Here is a 27,163-nt window from a genome sequence, read left to right as displayed (position 1 = left end):
GCCACTTGATGTCAAGCAGAATCCTGTCTCAGCTCTATGTGCCATTGTTTTGTATCTAGAAATGTAGAAGTGCTCCGCCTCAACCAGCACCTGATTGTATCTTCATACGGAATTATTTCTGTATAAAATCTATAATTCTGATCTGTCGTGGGATGAAAAGGGGGTGTAACTGGGGCATAGTGTGTATAGTAATAAGAACAATGTCAGTGCAAGTATGGGATCCGTTATTCAGAAACCCGTTATCCAGAAAGCTCAGAATTACGGAAAGACCATCTCCCATAGACTACTTGATCCCAACTAAGATATAATTGATCCTTATTGGAAGCAAAACCAGCCTATTGGCTTTATTTAATGTTTATATGATTTTCTAGTAGACTTAAGGTATGAAGATCCAGATTTCAGAAAGATCTTTTATCCGTAAGACCCCAGGTCCCGAGCATTCTGGATAACAGGTCCCATCCCTTTACCTTGTACTTGATCCCAACTAAGATATAATTAATCCTTATTGGAAGCAAAACCAGCCTATTGGCTTTATTTAATGTTTATATGATTTTTTAGTAGACTTAAAGTATGAAGATCCAAATTATTGAAAGATCCGTTATCTGGAAAACCCCAGGTCCTGACTATTCTGGATAAAAGATCCTATACCTGTATGTCTATACCCTAATATACACTATATATACAGGTATGCGATCTGTTATCCAGAAAGCTCAGAGTGATCGAAAGACCATCTCCCATAAACTCCATTTTATCCAAATAATCAAAAATGTTTTAAAATGATTTCCCTTTTCTGTTTAATAATGAGACAATAGCTTGTACTTGATCCCAACTAAGATATAATTAATCCTTATTGGAAGCAAAATCAGCCTGTTGGGTTTATTTAATGGTTATATGATTTTCTAGTAGACTTAAGATATGAAGATCCAAATTATTGAAAGATCTGTTATCTGGAAAACCCCAGGTCCTGAACATTGTGGATAAAAGATCCTATACCTGTATGTCGCTACCCTAATATATATATATATATATATATATATATATATATATATATATATATATATATATATATATATATATATATATATATATATATATATATATATATAGGTATGGGATCTGTTATTCAGAAACCAGTTATCCAGAAAGCTCCAAATGACGGACGGACCAACTCCCATAGACTCCATTTTATCCAAACAATCCAAATGATTTCCTTTTTCTAATAATAAAACAGTTGCTTGTACTTGATCCCAACTAAGATATAATTAATCCTTATTGGAGGCAAAACCAGCCTATTGGGTTTATTTCATGTTTAAATGATTTTCAAGTAGACTTAAGATATGAAGATCCAAAGTATGGAAAGATCTGTTATCTGGAAAACACCAGGTCCCAAACATTCTGGATACCAGGTCCCATACCTGTAGTACTTTAGTACAATACCAGCAGGAGCTGCCAGTTGGATTACCCTGTATATACTGGTTGCCCCTCAGTATAGACAGTAGAGCTGTAGCCTTAATATTCCCGGCTTCAATGTGTCTCTGTTCCTGGATCACCTTCTCCTGACAGGGAATTAAAACCCTGTGTTTCTTCTCTCACATAATTGTGTCATTCATCAGTGTCCGCAGCCCCGGCGGCTAATATGAGCCAGAGACAGGGGCATCATATGTCTGCTAAATACAATTACGTCCAGGTCATTATCGGCACCTCCCGAGCCTTCTGCTACAAAGCAAATTCTGCCCTCGAAACGGCCGCGTCTTGTAATGTTACTCTCACCGAGACAAATTCCCCTCTGGTAGAAACCACATATATATATATATAAATCATTTTATTCAGATTTATACCCATAGAAAAAAATGATTACATTATAAAAGAGTGTTTGGATTCAGTAAAGGCAAAATTTTCATCAATCTCCACCAATCACAATGAGCCGCATCACAGGTGACATCACCCTAAAAGCACCAATAGAAAGAAGGAAGTTTAGGAAGTGGGTCTGACACAGGGAAACAAAATATCAACAAGATATTTTGTAGAAACTATTTCTAGGCCTAAATAGATGTCTGTAGAAATACAAGCAACTCAGTGGGCACGTCTATGAAGATGCGGCAAATCTCATACCCAATCAGCACATTGCTTTTAATGGTGTACAGAAAGTTATATGCTAAAAACCTCAGGTGGTATAACCAGAAGATAGTGAACCCCACAACAAAATTATTTTGGACACCCCCATCCCTCAAGCTTTGGGTAAAATAATCCATTAGAATTAGTGAGGAGCTCAGGGGGGTTCTTGATACCCCTACCCTTGTACACTATGTGCAGTATAATATCAGTCCAGGGGAGCTGACTTGTTCTATACTGACCTGGCCTACGTTGTCCTGTTCAGTCAACTCTAATAGTCAGCATTTAGAGGGGAAACAGTATTGGTGTATAATTTGCCCCATTTAGATCCCAAATAACAGCACACAGATTGGGCAAACTGTTAAGAAATGAGTTTCCCTGTTTCTCCAGAGTTTAGTCTACAGGGAAGAGTTGGCTCTTCTGGGAACATTTGGGTCTGTAGAAAAAAGGTCTTCAGAGGAGAGTTGGTTCTTCAGAAAAGAACTGAGTAAAGAGTGAAGAGTCTGGTCTTCGGGAAATAATTGGGTATACAGAGGAGCTGGCAATTGTCGGTTTCACAGGAAAAAATATTCAAGGACAGTTATGTATACAAGGAAGTATATCTAGTAGAAGTAAATCTTGAGCAACTGGACTTGCTGGCTAATCATTCAATGATTAATCAGCAAGTCCAGTTGCTCTAGATTTTTTCTACTAGATATACCATGACCTGAATGAATGAAAACCTTCATAGACAAGGAAGGAGGGAAAAGATGGGTTTTCAGAGGCAGTTTTATCTATAGGATTGAGTTGGTAGTACAGGCAATTGATGGCTTAAATGAAAAAGTTGGGTTTTTAGGGGCAGTTTTAGGGACAGTTGGATCTGTAAGCTAGTGTGGTGTAAAATGATTTGTTGGGTCTTTAGGGAACATTTAGAGATCCAGCATTGTGTCCCCATGGAGTTCAACCTACAAGAAGAGAGTTATGAGGGAAGAGTTGGGTTGGAAGAGTTGTAATAATTGGATATACAGGGGTACTGGGTCTGCAGAAAAGAGTTGGGTTTATTGAAAGCTGTTGTATATAAAGGCAATAGTTGGCTTCAGGGAACTAAAATGTTGGGTCTTTGGGAAGCATTTAGACATCCAATACTTGTTCAATATCGGGTTTGGAGGGAAGAGTCCAGCCTACAGGAAAAAGTTTCATATAATAGTTCCATCTTTAGCAAAGAGTTGGGTCTTCAGGGAATGACTAAAGATTGTTTAAACTGACTGAAAGTGAGCAGTGATTGAGCAGTGATGTGTGCTACATAGCCAGTGCTTTATTTACTATATGTTCAACTTTACATGACCTTAAATCCTGTAACACAACTACTTTATTCTACATGGCGTAAGGCCTGACACCCTGATCTACTGGGTAAGAGCTCACCAGGGCTGAGTTTTTACTTTATTTACCTTAGCGCTTATTAGGGGATTGTCTAAAAATAAAACCCATCAAGCACACAGAAAGAAAGCATGTATCATTTTTACTCAAACCTTAAAGACGTTGGTTGGCCTTTAGTTAGAGCTTAAAGTTCAGTTGAATGACATTTCAGAACTTTTGGCATGGATTTTGCTCCAACATCACTTTATTCATAGTGGTGACCACAGGCTTGAATTTAATTCCAGATTTCTTGCTCACAATTAACCCTAGGGCTTTGATTCAAAGTTTCTAATGGATATGTCATCAATCGTTGTGAATGTGTTGATGCTACAAGGTGGCTCTAACCCTGCCCACTTCAAAGTTGAGGGCCCACGGACAACAACTGCAGTAGATTCTCAACACTTCGGTGAAACCCTCATAGAAATCAAGCACAGGACATGCCAGGACTTTGCTTCAATGGAGTGGCAAATCTACATTTTGGCTTGGTGGGGAGATTGTCCATCTGGTTTGTTTGGAGTTGATATATTTGTTTGGATCCAGTAAAGGATAACTGTCTCTGATACATACAGCTGTGCCTTATGTTATATAAGTGATTAGTTAACGTTGCGTTGAAGAGACACGGATGGCCATGTGAAGCTTCCTACTTATGCTTGAAGAAACTCACACGTAAAGACCCAGCGTGGCCTACAAAGAACTTAATATAGTTATTCAGCAAAACAAAGAGGCTTGTCGTAGAGAAGTGTCACTCATTGTTCTGCCTTATTATATCAAGAGCTCTCATAACACAATGAAGAAAACAGCGGGAGGCAGCCAAGGTAATTGGTTTCCATAATCCTATTGCGTTTGTGGTTTGGTATAGAGACTGGTAGGGGCACATAGTCAATATATACACATATCTCAATGGCTTTGGAGATAACTGACTGAGATATCCTGTTATATAACCCAGTCTACATCTGTATATAAAGTACCATGTCCTCAGGGTTAGTAACAGTTTCTTGGTTATAAAGATAAGAGAGGCAACTTCTGGATCTCCAGCTGCTGGTGAGATAACTACCTGGCATAGCCCGAGGTATTACTTTAGGAATGGCAACATCTGTACATTCAGCATCTATGGAGGAATCAACGTGCTAGCTATAAAGTTGTGGAAGATTACAATTCCCAACATCCCTTGTGCTCTTGTAGTTGACAACAGCAGTAGCTCCACCGATTATCCCGAACCTCATGTTGTAGCATGAAGAGGCGCCAGGTTAGACCCCATAGATGGTTTGTTTTTATGCACTAAATTGGATGTGCCCCAAGATGAGTTAGGTATAAATGACCATGGGCCAAGTTGTCCTATTTAACGGCAACGCCTTCTGGACAATTCCACTCCTCCACCATAATCACAGGGTTCTCTCCGGTGGCTCCCTCATTTCCATGCCGAGGCCGATGCCAGTGTTCTGTGAAAGACGATCACTGTCTTTCTGGAATTTCTTACGGAACTGACCCAGGAGCTGCACATTCACAGAAGCGCAGAAAAGCATGGGGCAGAAGAAAAGGCCTTTGAGCAGTCACACACACAGGCTCTTTCTTGCTCCAGGCAATGTGCCCTGCCTCTTGGCTGCCTGTCTCTCCCTATCAGATATCAGATGGCTCTTTATCTGAGCTCCTGGACCCGGCTGCTTTCCCTTGCATCTCATTTCTGTCTCTTCACCTTTGTCTTCCTCGCGCTTTGACACCGCTTTTCATTTCCAAGCTGCCTTTTATAAAAAAATAATGTAGACAAAACATAGCGTTAGCCAAAAAAGAGAAAAAAAAGATAATTGTGCCTTTAACTGCCTGAAAGCCGGAGAGAGCGAAGAAACAGAAGATAGAAAATAAATATATATATACAAATGCCGCCAATCAATCAGAGCCAGTGTTGGAACTGGACCAGCAGGACACCGGGTAAAAACCTAATGGGCCCTAGGACCTACATCCCTCCCAAGGGTCACTTCTTGGCACTAGGGTTGCCATCTTTTCTGGAAAAAATACCGGCCTTCCTATATATTTATCATTTTCCCTATTAATAACATTGGGATCATATCACTGACCTTCCTATATATTTATCTTTATTCCCTATTAATAACATTGGGATCACTGACCTTCCTACATATTTATCTTTATTCCCTATTAATAACATTGGGATCACTGACCTTCCTATATATTTATCTTTATTCCCTATTAATAACATTGGGATCACTGACCTTCCTATATATTTATCTTTATTCCCTATTAATAACATTGGGATCACTGACCTTCCTATATATTTATCTTTATTCCTATTAATAACATTGGGATCACTGACCTTCCTACATATTTATCTTTATTCCCTATTAATAACATTGGGATCAACCATCATTTTTACTGGCCAGGCCGGCAAAATACCTGGCAGTTGGCGACCCTACTTGGCACGGACTATCAAAGAACGTAAAGGGATTCTGTCATGATTCTTATGGTGTCGTTTTGATTTCCAAATTACACAGTTTACACTGCAAATAATTCACTGTACAATATAAAATGTCATTCCTGAAGCAGCAAGTGTATTTAGTTGTAATATTGGTGTGTAGGTGCATCTCAGCTCATTTTGCCTGGTCATGTGATTTCAGAAAGAGCCAGCACTTTAGGATGGAACTGCTTTCTGGCAGGATGTTGTTTCTCCTACTCAATGTAACTGAATGTGTCTCAGTGGGACCTGGATTTTACTATTGAGTGTTGTTCTTAGATCTACCAGGCAGCTGTTATCTTGTGTTAGGGAGCTGCTATCTGGTTACCTTCCCATTGTTCTGTTGTTAGGCTACTAGGGGCAAAAGGGAGGGGTGATATCACTCCAACTTGCAGTACAGCAGTAAAAAGTAACTGAAGTTTTTCAGAGCACAAGTCACATGACTGGGGGCAGCTGGGAAACTGACAATATGTCTAGCCCCATGTCAGATTTCAAAATTAAATATAAAAAAATCTGTTTGCTCTTTTGAGAAACGGATTTCAGTGCAGAATTCTGTTGGAGCAGCACTATTAACTGATGTGTTTTGAAAAAAAACATTTTTTTCCATGACAGTATCCCTTTAAGGAGGAGGAAAGTAATGGATACATCAGCATGTACACACACACAGGAGTTGGAGGACACTGGGATGAGGGCCCTTGAGTTAACTCTTGAAGTTACAGCCCCAGTGGGACCCCGGAGACCCCAGTCTGATCAGAGCTTCACAAGGCTCTACGTACTATTGGATCACCCAAGTGGCCAATGGGCTTGCTGCACTCTGTACCATACACTAAATCAAGGATTCAGTTAAAGGTGCAGAGTCCAATGCCAGTGGTACTTGCTAACATCCCAAGTCACTTAACTGCCTCCCCGGCCCCCCTTCATGATTATAGTGGGGTAGATACAAGTCATTGCACTCGAAATCCTTTGTGAAAGATTCTGCCGAATACCGAACTGAATCCGAATCCTCATCTACATATGCAAATTAGGGGTGGGAAGGGGGAAACATTTTTTACTTCCTTGTTTTGTGACAAAAAGTCACGCAATTTCCCTCCCTGCCCCTAATTTGCATATGTAAATTAGGATTCGGTTCGGCCTGGCAGAAGGATTCCGAATTTGAATCCTGCTTAAAAAGGCTGAATCCTGGCCAATCCCGAACCGAAACCTGGATTTGGTGCATCCCTAGGTTGTAACCAGGGTAGACATTTCCGGAGCTATTGGGGCAAATTCACTAAAGCTCCTAACGCTAGTGCAAATTCGCCCGCGTGATGTCATTTCGTAACTTCTGCGATTTACTAACGGGCACTGGCTTAAATTCGCTAGTGAAGTGGGAATATTCTAGCGCTACTTCGCACCCTTACGCACAAAAAACGTTGGCGTCTTTTCCTTTTTTAAGGGTGATAGGCTGAAAAAGATCATTTTCGCTGCTTAGTGAATTCGCCCCATAGTTTGTTTCCAGCACAAAAGGTAAGAGGGCAAGTTGGCCAATGCAGTAGAATCAGTAGCCGGGGCTTGTCTGTATGAATCAAAGACCATATGTCCAACTTGTTTCTATTAGTGCCGCTTCATAAACCCCCCTCTCACCCCCAATGTTTCCTCCACCTGTCTCTGTGTATTTCTCTGTCTGTCACAATCTGTCAGCTGCTGGGAAATCTATGGGCAGCTAAGGATTCTGGTAGTTGCAGTTCAGCAAAGCCAGAGGCCATGGCTACTGTGAGCTCCCCTAGTGTGGGGCACAAGCAATAGTGTGTACAAGGAATCCGTCACATATGGTACAGGTATGGGACCTGTTATCCAGAATGCTCTAGAATGCTGGGGTTTTCCAGATAATGGATCTTTTTCATACCTTAAGTCTACTTCAGACCTTAAATTATAGCCTCATACTGTACTGTCTAAGGGAATCAATATGGCACCTCCTCCTCCCATATGTATAAATACAAATATACAGAGAAGGAATGTTCTGGGCACACAATAAGCTATACCCTCATATTGTACTGTCTAAGGGAATCAATATGGCACCTCCTCCTCCCATATGTATAAATACAAATATACAGAGAAGGAATGTTCTGGGCACACAATAAGCTATACCCTCATATTGTACTGTCTAAGGGAATCAATATGGCACCTCCTCCTCCCATATGTATAAATACAAATATACAGAGAAGGAATGTTCTGGGCACACAATAAGCTATACCCTCATACTGTACTGTCTAAGGGAATCAATATGGCACCTCCTCCCATATGTATAAATACAAATATACAGAGAAGGAATGTTCTGGGCACACAATAAGCTATACCCTCATACTGTACTGTCTAAGGAAATCAATATGGCACCTCCTCCCATATGTATAAATACAAATATACAGAGAAGGAATGTTCTGGGCACACAATAAGCTATACCCTCATACTGTACTGTCTAAGGGAATCAATATGGCACCTCCTCCTCCCATATGTATAAATACAAATATACAGAGAAGGAATGTTCTGGGCACACAATAAGCTATACCCTCATACTGTACTGTCTAAGGGAATCAATATGGCACCTCCTCCTCCCATATGTATAAATACAAATATACAGAGATAATCAACACAAGATCACAATTACATGGTCCATACGTAATGAAAGTTGTAACATAACCAGCACATCACATGATTAGCCTCCACTAACTCTCGCCAACACATTAGCCATGAAATGAAATTACTGATAGATTTCCATCAATTACTCACTATAGGGTTTCATCCAGGGGTCTGAAGTGACAATAAAGCTGGTTATCTATTTCCCTGGTGATGCCTCCTGGGTAATGTGTTCCAGACAGACTCCCCGCAAGCCGTCGGTAATGTCCGTATCTCATGTGCGAGGCCTGCAGCGCTGGGCTTATTTGGGTTCATTAGGGCTTATTTGGGTTTATTTTGTTTTTTTGTTGGGTTATTTTGGGTTTATTTGGGTTTATTCTGTCTTAGTTGGATTTGTGTGGGTTTATTTGGGTTTATTTTGGTTCATTAGGGCTTATTTGGGTTTATTTTGGTTTTAGTTACATAGTTACATAGTTAAATTGGGTTGAAAAAAGACAAAGTCCATCAAGTTCAACCCCTCCAAATGGTGCTTATTTGGGTTTATTCAGGGTTATTTGGGTTTATTCAGGGTTATTTGGGTTTATTCAGGGTTATTTGGGTTTATTCAGGGTTATTTGGGTTTATTCAGGTTTATTTTGGGTTTATTTGGGGGTTATTTTGGGCTTATTTGAGTTTCTAATTTGGGTTTATTTTGGTTTATTTGGTCTTATTTGGGTTTATTTGGTCTTATTTTAGTTTATTTTGGTTTATTTGGATTTATTTGGGTTTGTGTGGGTTTATTTGGTCTTATTTGAGTTTATTTGAATTTATTTGGGCTTATTTTGGGTTAATTTGATTTTATTGTGGTTTATTTGGTTTTATGTGGCCTTATTGTGGTTTATTTGGGGTTTATTTGGGTTTATTTTGGTTTATTTTGGGGTTATCAGGGCTTTTTTGGGTTTATTTAATTTTATTTGGGTTTATTGCAGGGTTATTTGAGCATATATGGGTTTATTTGGGTTTATTCTGTCTTATTTGGATTTTTTGGTGTTTATTTGGGTTCATTAGGGTTTATTTTGGGTTTATTTGAGCTTATTTGGATTCATTTGGATTTATTTGTGCTTATTTGGGTTTATGTTGGTATTATTTGGGCATATTTAGTTTATTTGGGATTACTTGATTTTAATTGGTTTTATTTGGGTTTATTTCATTTTTTTGGGGTTTATTTAGTTTTATTTGGGTTTCAATTTTTATTTATTTGGTCTTATTTGAGTTTATTTGTGCTTATTCTGGCTTATTTGGGTTTATTTTGATCTTATTTGAATTTATTTGGATTTATTTGGTCTTATTTGGGTTTATTTTGGGCCTGTTTGGGTTAATTTTGGGTTTATTTGGGCATATTTGGGCTGCATTGTCTCTCCTCTCCCCTAATGTTCCCCTTGGGCCTATAGCCGTGTAAGGTATTGAACCTGTTTCTTCTTTCTCAATACAAGTGTTCAAGAGTCGGATCTGCCTGTGCTGAATGCTCATTGGCCTCTGTTCCCTTTTGGTTACTTTGAAGGTGTCTCTTAGAGGGTTAACTACTTGATATTTTTTTTTATATAGAGACTATTTATTTAGTGCCTAACCTCTAATTTATACACAAAGCAGATTGGTTTTACATTTGAATGATTTGAGATAAAATACCTAGAAGTTGTGTTGTACAATATCAAGGCGGAAGGTGAAATTCATGTTTAATAATAATATTTGTGTATCTTGCAATTCATACACATTCAGCATGTGTGGGCGCCTGTGAGTGACCCCCAGTTAAACATTTCCACGCTCAGCGGGAGACGTTACATTATTAGAATTAATATACAGTAGGTTTGGGGCAAAAGTGCACTCATAAATCCACGCTGGAGACGCTGCGTTACTGATTGATACTCTAATTTACTGCAGCGACTACATTACGTTACGTTATCTGATAACAAGGTGACACATCCCATAATGATCCCATAATAATCCCAGGGTTCTGACGGGAGCGGGTTGTCTAGAAAATGACTGTTATTCTCATAGATTCCCTGTTCCCCAGATTTGCTGAGGTCTGTGTCTCCCAATTCCAACATGAGTGCACTCTAGTCAGATTTGGGAAAAATGTAAAGGTGGTTGTTCACCTTTAAATTAACTGTGTGTATGATGTAGAGAGTGATATTCTGAGACAATTTGTAATTGGTTTTCATTTTTTATTATTTGTGGTTTTTGACTTATTTAGCTTTTTATTCAGCAGCTCTCCAGTTTGCAATTTCAGCCATCTGGTTGCTAGGGTAAACATTCCCCTAACAACCATGCACTGATTTGAATAAGAGACTGGAATATGAATAGGAGAGGCCTGAATAGAAAGAGGAGTAATAAAAAGTAGCAATAACAATACATTTGTAGCCTTACAGAGTATTTGTTTTGTAGATGGGGTCAGTGACCCCTATTTGAAAACTGGAAATATAAAACAAATATATAATGAAGACCAACTGAAAAGTTGTTTACTTAAAGGGGTGGTTCAACTTGAAGTTAACAAACTGGAATAATAATATTAAAAAATGAAAACCAAATGCAAATTGTCTCAGATTATTATTCTCTACATCATTGTAAAAAAAAAGCTCAAAGTTGAAAACCCCCTTTAAAGGTGAACCAGCCCTTTAAAGGAGAACTAAACCCTAAAAATGAATGTGGCTAAAAATGTCCTATTTTCTATAGTGAACTTATTGCAGGAGGCTAAAGTTTGAGCTTGTCAATAGCAGCAATGATCCAGGACTTCAAACTTGTCACAGGGGGTCACCATCTTGGAAAGTGTCTGTGACACTCACATGCTCAGTGGGCTCTGATTGGCTGTTGAGAAGCTAAGCTTAGGGCTCGTCACTAATTATCCAGCAGAAAATGACCTTCCCTGGCTGTAATATAAGCTGATGCTACAGGTTTGCTGATTATTCAATTCTGATGCTAATTGCACTGGTTTCTGTGCTGCCATGTAGTAATTATGTGTATTAATTACTAATCAGCCTTATATTGTGACATTTCTATTCTATGTGTACTGTATATTGTGAGTGGCTCCCTAAGCTCAGTAAGTGACAGCAGCACAGAGCATGTGAATCAGTGAATCAGCAGAAAAGAAGATGGGGAGCTACTGGGGCATCTTTGGAGACACAGATCTTTACTGCTAAAGGGCTGTGGTTGCCTTGGGCTGGTACAGAAGCACAAAACATCATGTACAACATTTCTACCTTAGGCTTTAGTTCTCCTAATAAGGCACCAGGTAGGTAATTGGTTGAAATATGCAGATTTCTCTAAACTTTTTCAACTTGGCCCTCTTTCACTGCTATCTTCACGGCTTTACTTCAACTGCCTTTTCTCTATTTCCCCTAGAAACATCACTTTAATTTTTAACAAAATAACTTTTTTTTGGAAAAATAAGGGAAAGAAATCAGAGGTTTGTTCCTGCCCCTGAATGATTTGTGTTGAGTTTAGATAGTGGCATTTCATTGCTGTTTTATAACATTTCCAGTTCCGCTTGGATTTCCAGGACTGGGGAGGTTGGGGACTGTGGCCCTGCTTTTTCTGATAACTCTAATGTAGAAAAAAGACATTCGATTTGCGGGTCACAGGACGGGTCGCGGATCTTCTTAATAGCGAGTTTTACTCCTTTTTTTCTGATCACATCTACTTATAATGATGTCCCTTCTGGTTTACAATGACAGCACTTCCTGTTTTACTCTTTTCTTTCTGATCACGCCTACTTCTGATGATGTCACTTCTTGTTTACAATGACAGCACTTCCTGTTTTACTCTTTTTTTTCTGATCTCGCCTACTTCTGATGATGTCACTTCTGGTTTACAATGACAGCACTTCCTGTTTTACTCTTTTCTTTCTGATCACGCCTACTTCTGATGATGTCACTTCTTGTTTACAATGACAGCACTTCCTGTTTTACTCTTTTCTTTCTGATCACGCCTACTTCTGATGATGTCACTTCTTGTTTACAATGACAGCACTTCCTGTTTTACTCTTTTCTTTCTGATCACGCCTACTTCTGATGATGTCACTTCTGGTTTACAATGACAGCACTTCCTGCTTCTTGATAGTCAGCGGGTTGTGGATCGCATTGCGGATAAGGTACTTGTGGGTCGGGTTGGGTAGCGGGTCCAAGCGGTTAAGTATGCGGGTCGCGGGTCGCGGGTTAGGTTCGGGTTTAACAAATTGGTTCTGCGCAGGACTCCGCGGTCTCTGCCCCGACCTCCCTCTCTGGCCCTTGCTGCAGAAGGTAACACGTGGGAGGGTTTAGAGGGGGGTTGTGGCTGGGATGGGGTTGCCGGAGGGGGCTTTGTGACCGGGGGGCTGAGGGATGGTGTGGGGGGCCCCCAGTCGGACGCTGAACAGAGGCATTTCTGATGTAGAGTGCCTCCATCACAAGGGACCTCTTCTTGCCTATTGGATGAGACCCAATTCTTTTAGCGCATTTGGGGTGGGAAGTAACTAGATGTTACTGGGCCCCACAGCAAATTCAATTTAGGGCCCCAAAACATTGGTACATTGACCTATTCTATCAAGATAAATTTAAATTGGTCACTGATTAGAACCTCTCTGGGCCCCCTACACTCCTGGACCCTCTCTGCAGTTACCCCCCTGGAAAGTATTGTACCCCCAAATGTGAGTTAACATGGTGCCAGTGGTGGGAAGAGATTTGGGGGTTCCTACGCTCTTACCCATTACTTATATGGAATGCGAGTGGAGCAGTTGGAAAGGCTGCCGGTTTGGAGTTGGTTTTTTCGGAGTATCTCCTCCACCGCAGGGACTTTCCAAGAGGCTTTAGAATACGGGGCAGGAGGATCTGTTTGTGCACATTCTGCTGATGATTCTGGTGGGTGGCTGATTCATCCCAATGGCATTCAGCGGGAACCAGCTGCTAGTAATATTAAAATGCAAGCGTGGATTTCTCTAGAGAGATGGGAGCATCTGCAAACTTTCCCTATCTTGATAGAACAGATAATCCCAAGGAGATGTCTTCCCCGAATTTAACTCTCTACTCATTTATGTGCACCGACTGCTTCTCTACCTTGGAACATTGGTATTCCTCAGCAAGGCGTGTTCCCAATGTTCATGTCTTATACTCAGTAAGTGAAAGGGTATTTGGGGACCAGGGAATTGGCTTTGTATTCAGCACATTCATTTTTATAGACTTCGGTATTTAGGCCATGCAGTAGGCTGCCTTTGATGGCAGATTTGTAACTGTCATTGTTAAGTCATTATTTATCTTTTTCTCTTGTCTATTAGAGGTCGCTGGTGTTCTGGGGCCCTGGCATCTGGGAAAAAAATCCTCAGTTACAACTCCCACCAGCCCTATACTGACTAAGTAGTAGTAGCAGCTTTGCAAAATTCTACTCTGTAAAGTCTCTTGCCTAGTTTTCCCTGGGCTGCACTCATCCCATACAAATCAGTTGCATTATTAACATGCAAACTTTATTTCACTGCTGATCAGTGCATGGAGCTCCAATCCTTCCTCAGCACTTGGCTGTTTCATTCTTGCCCAGTGCATGGCAGTTTCATTCTTGTCCAGTACATGGCTGTTTCGCTCTTGCCCAGTACATGGCTGTTTCGCTCTTGCCCAGTACATGGCTGTTTCGCTCTTGCCCAGTACATGGCTGTTTCGCTCTTGCCCAGTACATGGCTGTACATGGCTGTTTTGCTCGTGCCCAGTGTGTGGCTGTTTTGCTCGTGCCCAGTGCATGGCTGTTCCACTCTTGATGAATACATGACTATTTTAGTCTTGCTCAGTGCATGGATGTTTCAGTCTCACTCAATTTGCGGCTGCTTCAGTCTTACCCAGTGCATGTACATTTCTCTCTTGCCCAGTGCATGGCTGTTCCACTCTTGCCCACTAAATGTCTTTTTCACTGTTGGTTAGTGGTGGGCTGTTCCAGTCTTGCTCTGTGCATGGTCCATTTAAATTTTGCCCATCGCATTGCTGTTCCATTGTTGCTAAGTAGGTGGCTATTTCAGTCTTGTCCAGAGCATGGATGTTTCCCTCTTGCCCACTGCATGGCTGATCTACTCTTTCCCACGAAATGTCTTTTTTGTTATTGGTTATTGGTTGCTGTTTTGTGCATGGCTATTCCATTCTTGCCCAGTGCATGGCTATTCCATTCTTGCCCAGTGCATGGCTGTTCCATTCTTGCCCAGTGCATTGCTGCTCCATCTGTATGTATGTGTGTGTATGTAGCTCCATTAGTATGTGTGTGTGTGTATAGGTGGCTCCATCTGTATGTATATGTGTGTGTATATGTGTGTATGTGCTCTATCTGTATGTATGTGTGTATGTAGCTCCATCTGTATGTTTGTGTGTGTATGTAGCTCCATCTGTATGTGTGTGTATGTGGCTCCATCTGTGTGTATGTAGCAATGGAGAATGTTTCCTATGCACCATTAAAGCATGCTCCATCTGTGTGTATTTCACATGTATGTTGTATGTTGCAGAGGAACATATCTGCCTATGACCATAAAGCAGTGTCAACTCCATTTTCAGTGGCTTCTCCCATCTGCCAGTTTATCACACATGTGTTTGGGAATATCATGCCGCATAATTATAACCTTTTCCTGGCAGGACCACAAGTCAATTTCATGAGTCGTCTCTTTCTATCTATGCAAATCTCATTATTCGCCTTCCCTCTGATCATTTTCATTGCAGTTCATCGGCTCCTGTTTTGCATTAGGAATATTGTATGTGCTCCACTTTGCTTTAGTTGTGCCCTTTTGTATTTTCAACTTGTGGAGCAGCCGCGTCCGTTCTGGGCTCTCAGAGACAGTTGATTAAACTGCTTGCATTGCCATGGGAATGTTACTACAGTCTTCAGAATATTTCAATGTTCATTTCAAGTATAAAAAAGGAAATATATAAATCCCAATAGATCACATGCCACCAATTTGATAAGCTTTCCATTTGGTTTAGTTTGAATTTACCCTTAGCAGGCAGTGTATATTTTTGTAGTCAGCTGCTGTGGGTTTCTATTACCAATTCATTGTGTATCTGCTATGAACTGTTCAACACTAACCCATGTACAATTGCTGTCCATAACTAACCCATGTGCAGTTGCTAGGAACTCTTCATAACCAACCCTTACCCAACTATTGAGAACTCTTCAAAACTGCAAGTGCAGCTTCTGGGAACTGTCTAAATTTAACCCGTGTGCAATTGTTTGGAGCTGTTCAAATCTTACCCTGTGCAACTGCTGGGAGCTGTCCAAACGTAACCTATGGGCCACTTCTTGAAATTGTCCCTAACTAACCCATGTGCAGTTGTTGGGAGCTGTCTAACCCTTGCCCAACTGCTAGGAACTCTTCGGACTGTGTGTGCAACTTCTTGGAGCTGTCCATAACTATCCCATGTCAATTGCTGTCCATAACTAACCCATGTGCAATGGCTTTCCATAACTAACCCATGTGCTTTGGCTTTAATAACTTTAAACTTTAATCCCATGTCAATTGCTGTCCATAAGTAACCCATCTGCAGTTGCTAGGAACTCTTCATAACCAATCTTTACCCAACTGCTAAGAACCTTCATAACTGCAAGTGCAGCTGCTGGGAGTTGTTCATAGCTAACAATTGCTGGGAGCTGTCCAAATCTAACCCATATGCAGCTGCTGGGAGCTGTCCAGAACTAACCTATGGGCCACTTCTTGAAATTGTCCATAACTAAGCTACTCATGACTAACTCATATGCAACTGATAGGAACTGTGCATAATTAACTTATGTGTAGCAGCTGGGAACTGTCTGTAACTAACTAAATGTACATTTCTTAGGGACTGTATCCAGCTAACCCCAGTGCAAGTTCTGGGATCTGCCCAAGTAACACGTGTGGAGCTGCTGGGAGTTGTCCATACTGTGAGTAACTCATGTGCAAAATGCTGGAAGCCATCCACAACTAAACCATGTGCAACTGTTGAGAGTAGTCCATGACATACCATTGTGCAACTGCTGTAGCAACTATCCATAACTAAACTTTCAACTGCTCATTTACAACTGCTGGGAGCTGTTCCCAATTCATGTGCAACTGCTGGGAATTATTCTTAAAGGGAAAGTAAAGTCTAAAATAGAATAAAGGTAGAAATGCTGTATTTTGTATACTAAACATAAACATGAACTTACTGCACCACAAGCCTAATCAAACAAATGACCACAGAGGGTCACCATCTTGTAACTTTGTTAAACATCTTTGCAAGACCAAGACTGTGCACATGCTCAGTGTGATCTGGGCTGCTTAGGGATTATCATAAACAAAGCTGCTTGAGTTCTGCATGGCTGGGAAGTAAGGCGGGGGCTCCCCCTGCTGTACATAAGTATGATTGTTTCCCTGCAGAGCAGTTAGGGACCGTCTGACAATTCCTATCCACAGCAGTAAATGAAGGGAGAATTTCACTGCATACAGTCAGGTTTCTTATAAAAACGGAACACAGTTTTTAATTAAAGTATATTGGAGATAGGTTTCTTTTTTATTAAAGAAAGTAAAAATGGAATTTTATTTTTTTGCCTTTACATGCCCTTTAACTATGTGTAGATGAACTCTTGTGGTTCATACTGAGTCCATTCCCTATTCATGTTCCTGGTTTCTCAGGCATATATTGTTAGGTGCAAGTCTAAGATCTCAAGATTGTGTCAAGTTTCTGTAGCACCCACATTTTTTCTGTAATTCACAATGATGTCAAACTTGGATGTCAAATGGATGATTGGTCCATAGATATTGAAGCACTTGATTCACCTACCGCTATATTTGTACAACCTGGGGCAGTTTTGAAATCTGTCTCCTCCAAAAACCTTTTCCCAATATCTCATTTTATTCTCCAGGACTATGTTTTAACTTTTCTACTGTCCTTCGTTTTACCAGAGAAGTCGCAAATATTTTCCTATGACATAAAGGTCCCAGTGTATTTTTCTCTCTCTCACTAATGAATATTAATCGTGAGACAAGAAGGAAAACTGTTTGGGGGGGGGGAGAATTTTTATTACTGGCTCTTCAAATCCAGTGACGCCAGACAGCATTTATCAAAACAACTGCCTAATAAAAACATATTACCCAAGCAGGTAGAAGAGAGTGATTGCTTTCCCTCGTCATCAGAGACTGACTGAGATTCAAATTACCACAATAAAAGTAAGATGGTTTGTTCTGCAAATTACAATCTTCCAGGTTGGTTACTGAAAGAACTATGTCACTTCAACAAACTGATCTTTGCAGTTGGAAGGTCCCAGTTTGACCCTGGGTGTTTGTAAGTAGGGTGGCCAGGTCTAATTTTCAAAACCAGCCCAAGTCGGCTACAAAACCAGCCCAAAACTAGCCAAGAGGCACTTCAACAGTAGCCCAAAAATAGCACAATATGGGCAGTGGAAAAAAAGTCTAAAAAATAAATGAATATATGTTAAAATACACCTTTTCACATTTTCAGAAATTTTTCCACGAAGCAAAATGGCATAAATACACCCGTCACTAGGGGCATAACTACAGGAGGTATAGAGGCCTGTGAGGCCCTAATTCATATACAATTTCAATAAATATTAGTAAAACGGGTCAACCTGTAGACATTTTTGCCCCAAAATTGTCTGAAATTAAGGAAAGTCAACGGAAAAAGCGAGGATACTTAAGAGTGACGGGAAACTGGGGTACAGAGCCCAAAATCTGGTAACTCCAGACTTCTACACAAGCCAGTCTCGTTGCATGCTGGGTATTGTAGTCTTACATTCAACTTACATTAAACTTGGCAGTCGGCAAATTGTTAAAAAAAACGACATTATCCAACATTGGGAGACGCAGGCTTGGCATGAAAAGCTTTGGTTTCCAAAGTACAAACCAGCCAAAGGCCCAAAAGGTAGCCTAAATCCATACCTTGGCTAGTTTGTACTTTCAAACCCTGCCTGGGCTTTAAATTAGTAGCCCAATTTGGCTGGAAAAACGCCAAACTAGCAACCCTGCTCGTAAGGCTCATGGCCTAGTAGCAGTTCTGATATCTGTATCTCTTGTAGTGAAGAAAAATAAGTCTGTGGGTGAGCAGTTGATCACAGCAGGGTCGGAATGGGACACTGGGAAAAAAACCCAGTGGGCCTTCCCTTGTGGAACCCACCAACTCAGATCCGCTCCCCTCGTAGAACATTGTGTGTTGCTGCCCCCTGACCTCCCACAGCTGGGAGATGAGCATATAAGGTGCACACAGCACTGCTTTGGGTGCTAGGGGGCTCAAGTAGGGTGTGGGGACCCCTGAAGAGGCCGCCCTGGTGGACCCTGGGTCCCCCAGCCCAACACTGGATCACAGATTTTGATCCAGTGATTTGGATCATTTGAAGCTGAAGGACTTTATTCAAATATGTCAGCAGGTTCCATTGGCTCGTTCTGTTGGTTTCCAGTACTCCCTGATCATCATTGATGTCCTTTCGGTCCCTTGGAACAAGGTTCTGGTCTAAGAGACAGAGATCTCTCATTGTGGCCAACAGTTGGCTGATTTCTGTCATTTTTCCAGTTGTGAGTGGTGGTTCATCTTAGAAGCTTGACAAGGGCCCTACCAACTCCGATGCAGGCAAGCAGCCATTGTTTGCAGCTTCTGTAATACTGTCGAAGCCTTATGACTTCATATTAAGTCCCCAAGCTACAATTTGCTCTGTGCTCAGCTTATTGCATTTCCATATGCAATTACACTGGTGTAAATATTTAATATTATATATATTTAGCATATTTAAATATATTTTAATATTTAACAAAGGCAATGATTATCTTAAAAATGTGTAAAACACAGCACTGAAATGTTGCCCACAGTTCACATGGGACAACTTGTGCTTATTGCTTGGCTTATCTCAAGCCACAACTAAGAGGGAATGCAGAAATAAGAGCAAAGTTGGCTACAAGACAGACCAAGCAGCAGCAGAGGCCACAAGGCATCAGGGAGCAGAGGGCTACAAGAGACACCACGGAGCAGAGAAAGCTACTGTAGGAGGCAAACCAAGGAGGGGAAGAGGCTACAAGACAAACAAAGAAGAAGCAGAGGCTAAGACACAAAACAAGAGCAAAGGAGGCTATGAGACAAACAAATGAGCATATCTGGCTATAACACAAACCAAGAAGCACAGGATGAGACAAAACATGGACAAAAGGAGTATATTTGAGCTACACCAAGACCTAGGGGAGGCTATGATAACAAACAAGGAGTAGTGGAGGTTTTGAGACAAACCACTGAGCAGAGGGGAGTATGACACAAGCCAAAGAACCACCAGAACAAGATTTGAGACAAACCAAGGAGCAGAAGAAGCTACAAGATGCATCAGTGAGCAGCGGAGGTTACAACAAACCATATTGCAGCAGAGACTACTAGGGAATGTAGGAGACAAACCACGAAGCAGAGGTAATTGTGAGACAAACAACAATAAGCCTCCTTCTGGTGTAAACTAGGATTTATAAATGGTGTCTAACAGGCCTTTATTTTGGAACTCATCTAACAAGAAGAAGGCCACATTGAAGAAAACATTGAAGAAAAGTGCAGTCCACCACAATCTCTTGTGTTTTTTGACTAGCATGCCAATAGTCATCAAGGTCAACCCCAGCTCCAACACTGGTCTAGGTGTCCACCATGTTTACACTGTTTACACTAAACACATTCTAGACTCAAAAAGGAGAGTAGAAGACAAGGTCCATTGGGCAGACACCAGTAGGAATACCTGACCAATGGCCCCAGCCAACTTCCTACTCAGCCGTAGTTACCCCAATAGAGAGAAAGTGAGGAGAGGGTTAAAACAGCACATTACACAAGAATGCTCCTTTTTACTAAACACTTCTTTATTGCAGCAGTGGAGCTGTTGCAGCTTTGTGTTAAGCAGAAAGTTCAAATCAATTATTGTCCATTAGAGTAAGGTATATAACTGATGAGATATCCCCAAGGAGCGCTGCAAATGTATCTCTGTGTCCTCTGCAGAAATGTAATTCCTGACAGTTAGCATCTCCTCTGGCTTTTAGTGCCACCGAGCAGCCTGAACAGAGGGGGCATCTGATTTATATCTGGACTGGGCTTCTTTTATTCACTCGCTGACGTTTGTTTAACACTGGCTCTTGTTATGGAGGGGGCGGCGGTGGCGGGAGATGAAGAGCAAAAAGATTTACTTCTAAAATGTGTACATCATTCTTCAGAAAAATAAATGTAGAAAAGATATTTAAAGTAGGTATTTTTCTAATTAAACTGAGGCATATTGCAGTGGGTTTTGTATTTTTTTATGGGGATGGCAGGGTTAGCATTGATCCAAAAGCCTCAAAGCTTGAAGTCTGAAATTTTGGAGACCATGAGGAGCCCTGAGTGCTTTTTGGATTTTGTATTGCCCGTGAATTATATGCCTGAAACTCAGGAGCTTAAAGGGATTCTGTCATGATTTCTAAATTACACTCTTTAAATTGCAAAAAATTCACTCTTCTATTTAAAATGTTATTCTTAAACCAACAAATGTATTTTTTTAACTGTAATATTGGTGTGGAGCCGCCATCTTAGTGCCTTGTGCCTGACCCTGAGCTTTGAGTAGGAGCCACTGCTTCAGGATGGAACTGATTTGAGACAACTATTGGTTCTCCTCTTCCCATTGCATTTAACCACGACCTAGGTCATTGTGCTATTCTCATGTCTACCACTAGGTGGCAAGGAAACAAATCTTTCAGCAGTGATATTGGTTGGCTGATGTCTGGTTAACTTCCTATTGTTCTGTTGATAGTCAGCTGATAGGCTGCTGGGGAAGGAACCCCATGTCAGATTTCAAAATTAAATAGAAAAAAAAAAATCAATTTGCTCTTTTAAAAAATTAATTTCAGTCTGGAATTCTGCTGGAGCAGGACTATTAAATAATAGGGATGCACTGAATCCAGGATTTGGCCAGGATTCTGCCTTTTTCAACAGGATTCGGATTTGCCCGAATCCTTGAGCCTGGCCAAACTGAATCTGAATTTGCATAATTTGCATATGCAAATTAGGGGCAGGAAGGGAAATCACGTAACTTTTTGTCACAAAACAAGGAAGTAAAAAAATGTTTCCACTTTTTCCCTTCCCGTCCAGAAATTAAAATTCAGATTCGGTTCAGTATTCACCCCAATTCTTTCATGAAGGATTCGGTTGAATCTCAATTAGTGGATTTGGTGCATCCCTATTAAATGATGCATTTGAAAAAAACATGTTTTACCGTGACAATATCCCTTTAAAGGGGAGCCGTCACCCAAACAAAATTATCCAAATCCTATTTTATCATGTTAGTCAAGCAAAATGAACATTAATTACACTATATAAATTATTTGAATCTTGTTTCCGTCAGTCTGGGAATTCATAATTTTAGCAACCAGGAAGGTGCCATTTTGTGGACACTGTTATTAAGGCCTTGTATCATCTCAGACTCTTGTTTGTGCACCAGGGGACAGGGACTCAATGTCCATCCCCATGTCCTGGTTACACAATTAAATGGTTAAGAGAGCTGGGGGAATGTGGGGAGAGCAGTGACATGTAGGAAGTGCTGAATGGAAAGTGAAAGTAATTGCCTAAGGCATAGGGGAGGGGCAGACAATATTTGATTGACAGCTGATATTTTTAAATGAGTTTACAACAGCTATGAATGCTTTAATAAAAAAAAAGAAATTGGATTTCATATTTAATTTAAGAAGGACTTTTATTATACAGATTTTTATGTCTGGGTGACGGGACCACTTTAAGGAGGGGATGATAGGAGCCTGATGGGGTTTATTTGGATCAAATTAGCTGAAAATCCAGCACTTGCTCAGGGTGTAAGTATCCATCCATGTTAATGTGTCCCTGACTTCAGATAACCTCCATATCATACATAAAACCTTCAAGTTGCCAACATGCTGTGATTGGACAGTTGTGTTCAGGGTCAGAAAAAGCTGGCCTATGTGGTTAGGTATGTGCTGGTGTGGGAGGGGACTTGGGGCTAGTGTGGGCTCCTGATGTGGCACCCCGGTGGGCCCAGACCCCCCCTCCCCAGTCTGCTGCAGGTATTGTTAATTCACCAAAGCCTTTATAGTAAAAGTGTATGTAAATGTACACCCTAGATGGGTGATTTAGAATGGAGGCTCCCCTATTCAAGTCTTATTCATCTCTGATTCTGATTTCCACAAGGCTGACTGGTGTTTAATGAAGCTCTAACAACTAGATAGAAGATTATATTCCAAGCCTGAGAGCTCATTTTTAATTGTCATAGAATACTGCTGCTTAAATCATTCTAAAAGATCATTCTAAGATGAACTAACATGTCCATATGCTTGACAAAGGGGTCTGACCCCGAAACGTTGCACGTTTGCAGAATACGATTCGCTAGGGTATAACCCTGTATTTGCTTGCCTTGAGTGCCAGTGTTTTCTTGGATCGTTTGTTGATGAGGGTGCCGATCCCTCCAACACCATACACCAGGCGCTGAGCTTTCGAAGGTCAGGGTGTGTGAGTGGGCTACAATACCTAACATGTCCAAGGCCAGTAGAAGATTTGGCGACAGGATCTGGGTGTTTCTGTTTCTTAGATTAGTGAGAACCACTGCTTTTTATGAATGTTTCCAGGGCTCCCAAGTACATATCCACATAATCGAAGACCCACTTGCCGAATTAGAGAGATACACTCCTTAACTATCTGTACCTAGGCTTCCATGTATATCCAGGCTTCCCCGAGTGGGAGGTCAAAGACTTCAACTCGAGAGCTTCATCTTCTCCTGTTGCATGTCAGCCATCCTAAGTGAGAAGATCATGAAGACTCTAAGGGTCATATTTATTATGTTTCATGAAACTAAATTCATTGGAAAAACTGTGTAAAAAGAGTAAAAGTGTATGTAATGCTACACCATGCCTACGCCAGATTTGCCGCTGTTATTATACATTGCATAAACATTTATTTTGATGGTGCACAACTAAATCGACAAATCTGAGGGCTAATCCAACAGGCTGCCCAGAAAAGTCTCCAATAAAGATAGAAATCAAAAATAAAGTAGGCGGATTGCACACTCTGCGTAAAAATCAAAGTTTTATTACATCAAAAAAGGCCTTTTTTATTGTTTTTCTTGCCCCTGATGAAGACCACTTGGTGGTTGTAAAGCGTTACTATGTTATGAAACTTTTTGATGTAATACAACTTGGATTTTACACGCAGAGTGTGCAACCCGCCTACTTTATTTTTGATTGTTATTTTTACATGGCAAAGTCTGTGGTGTATTATCCCACTGTTTTTTACACAGTATAATAAATATGCGGCTCAGCAGAGAGCTTCTTCTCTCTGTGTAAAGCCTCATTGAGAAGTCGTTGACCCCAACTGAAGAGCCTTTTCTTCTTTAAGTGTGTCGAGGACCAGAGACCAGAGGACAAGCATTTATAATAAAAGATCATCAATGTATCTTTGCTGATCGTGGATTTCCTAACATCCCATTGATCACAAGCTCTTGATCCCGACTGATCCTTCATGAAGTCCTCTATTCTTCTCATGGCAGTGGTGCAATTAGGCTACAGATCGATCACTCTTCAGAGCGGCCGGCTTCAGCTTCTTCTATAGCCGGTCACTAAACGGATCACTAAATGGCATAACCTGCCTCCTGAGGGCGTCATTTTTCAGTGGTTAGTGACATTCTCTGATGACCATTAACTCTTTAATTAGACCTCTGTGAGTGTAGCAAGGTTTGAATACCAGAAGAGAGGCATAATCAGGAATTTCTAGATGATACTTTCATGAGAAGCTTTAATAAAAACTTCAGTAAATCACTTGCCACAAGTGAACACAGAAGCAAGAAATTTACCAAGTACTACATTGTGACACATCTCTAGTAGTGATGAGCAAATCTGTCCAGTTTCGATTCGCCGAAAGTTCGCAAAACTGCTGAAAATTTTGTGAAACAGAAAAAAATTCATGAAAATGCGTCAATAAACAACACATATTTTTTACGTGAGACTTTTTTTTCCCCACTCCAAATGCCCTAAAGTCAATGGGCATTTTTTCTCAAGTTATTTCTCACTCCAAATGCGTTAAAGTCAATGGGTGTTTTTTCTTGGAGTGACTTTTTTGTCTTGGCAACTTTTTGCCCAAATGCATTAAAGTCAATGGGTGTTTTTTCTTCGAGTAACTTCTTTTGTCTTGGCGACTTTTTGTCCAAATGCATTAAAGGAGAAGGAAAGGTTAAAACTAAGTAAGCCTTATCAGAAAGGTCCATCTAAATATACCAGTAAACCCCCAAAGTAATGTTGCTCTGAGTCCCCTGTCAAAAGAAACACTGCATTTCTTTCCTTCTATTGTGTACACATGGGCTTCTGTATCAGACTTCCTGCCTTCAGCTTAAACCTCCTTGCCCTGGGCAAGAGCATGCTCAGTTTGCTCCTCTCCCCCCACCCCTCCCTTCTCTGCTGTAATCTGAGCCCAGAGCAGGGAGAGACTCAGGCAGGAAGTGATGTCACACCATGTTAATACTGCAGCTCCTATTCTAAACAAACAGAGAGTTTCTAGAGCTTTTAACTCAGGTATGGTAAAACATTCTACAGAATAAATATAGCATTCTATCTTGCACTATTGCAGCTAATCTATTGGCAATAAAATCCCCCCGTAGCTTTCCTTCTCCTTTAAAGTCAATGGGTGTTTTTTCTTGGAGTAACTTCTTTTGTCTTGGCGACTTTTTGTCCAAATGCATTAAAGTTAATGGGTGTTTTTTCTTGGAGTGAGTTTTTTTTGTTTTGGCGACTTTTTGTCCAAATGCATTAAAGTTAATGGATGTTTTTTCTTGGAGTGACTTTTTTTGTCTTGGCAACTTTTTGCCCAAATGCATTAAAGTTAATGGACGTTTTTCTTGGAGTGACTTTTTTTGTCTTTGCAACTTTTTGTCCAAATGCATTAAAGTTAATAGATGTTTTTCTTGGAGTAACTTTTTTTGTCTTGGCGACTTTTTTTTGTCCAAATGCATTAAAGTTAATGGGTGTTTTTTCTTGGAGTGAGTTTTTTTTGTTTTGGCGACTTTTTGTCCAAATGCATTAAAGTTAATGGGTGTTTTTTCTTGGAGTGAGTTTTTTTTGTTTTGGCGACTTTTTGTCCAAATGCATTAAAGTTAATGGATGTTTTTTCTTGGAGTGAGTTTTTTTTTGTTTTGGCGACTTTTTGTCCAAATGCATTAAAGTTAATGGGTGTTTTTTCTTGGAGTGAGTTTTTTTTGTTTTGGCGACTTTTTGTCCAAATGCATTAAAGTTAATGGGTGTTTTTTCTTGGAGTGAGTTTTTTTTGTTTTGGCGACTTTTTGTCCAAATGCATTAAAGTTAATGGGTGTTTTTTCTTGGAGTGAGTTTTTTTTGTTTTGGCGACTTTTTGTCCAAATGCATTAAAGTTAATGGATGTTTTTTCTTGGAGTGACTTTTTTTGTCTTGGCAACTTTTTGCCCAAATGCATTAAAGTTAATGGACGTTTTTCTTGGAGTGACTTTTTTTGTCTTTGCAACTTTTTGTCCAAATGCATTAAAGTTAATAGATGTTTTTCTTGGAGTAACTTTTTTTGTCTTGGCGACTTTTTTTTGTCCAAATGCATTAAAGTTAATGGGTGTTTTTTCTTGGAGAGACTTTTTTTTGTTTTGGAGACTTTTTGTCCAAATGCATTAAAGTTAATGGGTGTTTTTTCTTGGAGTGACTTTTTTTGTCTTAGCGATTTTTTGTCCAAATGGATTAAAGTTAATGGGCGTTTTTTCTTGCAGTGACTTTTTTTGTCTTGGCGATTTTTTGTCCAAATGCATTAAAGTTAATGGCCATTTTTTCTTGCATCTACTTTTTTTGTCTCTGCAAATTTTTTTTTTGGACAATTGCAGTTTCGCATATGGCAAAATGCAGCATTTCAATTCGAATCCATGCCTGATGCAAAAAATTTGCTGATCTCTAATCTCCATCTAATACTTATCAGTTAGTGGGTTTCAGGATATCATTAGTGATGGAGGAATTGTAGATCTGTTACTGGACTCTACTCGGTTTATAAAATTATTCTCACGGCGGTGATATTGGGCAGTACTTTATTGTATCAGTCATGATATCCAGAAAGCTTCCAATTACGGGGAGGCCCTCTCCTATAGACTCCATTATAATAAAATGTACTCAAATTTTATTATTTGTTTCTTTTCATTCTGTAAAATTTGTTTCATTTTGTTTAAAAATGTTCTTAAATAAGCCAAGTAACGACAATTGGGGGAAGATGCCTTCTCGGGAAGGAAATGTTTCTGGTGACGTTTTGGTTATATTTGTGGTGGTTGAAAGAATTAGTGAAAATTTACAAACGTTGCTGCATGTTAGCATCATATGGGGAAGCAGATACGGTAAATAAAAATTGAATGAACTCGAATGCATGAAATGCAGTTTTAATTGCCAACGCATTTACAAAAAAACATAAATGCAAAAAACACAATCTTGTTAAATCCTGCGCAAAAACCCAATCGCACTAATGAGTCACATTATACTGTTCATTTTCGCTGAATTTGAAGATATCAAATTTATTTGAAAACCTCAAATATTAATATATCTTGAATTTTGAAATTACACCTCCTATTCATTTCTACAGAAATGCTGCAAAA

General features: G+C 40.2%; 1 protein-coding gene across 4 annotated transcripts in view; it reads left to right on the top strand.

Moving 5' to 3' along the window:
* Positions 1 to 27,163, top strand: part of zbtb20.L (zinc finger and BTB domain containing 20 L homeolog) — a 449,779-nt gene that overhangs the window by 383,096 nt on the left and 39,520 nt on the right. The window contains exon 1 of one of the 4 annotated variants that reach the window (XM_018245826.2): positions 16,373 to 16,468. The exons of the other annotated variants lie outside the window; for them this stretch is intronic. The gene's annotated coding sequence lies outside the window, so the exon portion shown is untranslated. Of the gene's footprint in view, positions 1 to 16,372; positions 16,469 to 27,163 lie in introns of those variants that run through there. 4 annotated transcript variants of the gene reach the window in all.

The sequence above is a fragment of the Xenopus laevis genome, chromosome 2L, assembly GCF_017654675.1.
Source record: "Xenopus laevis strain J_2021 chromosome 2L, Xenopus_laevis_v10.1, whole genome shotgun sequence".
Taxonomy (NCBI): domain Eukaryota; kingdom Metazoa; phylum Chordata; class Amphibia; order Anura; family Pipidae; genus Xenopus; species Xenopus laevis.
Note: the sequence above shows the minus strand (reverse complement) of the source record. Positions and strands in the feature narration are given on the sequence as shown.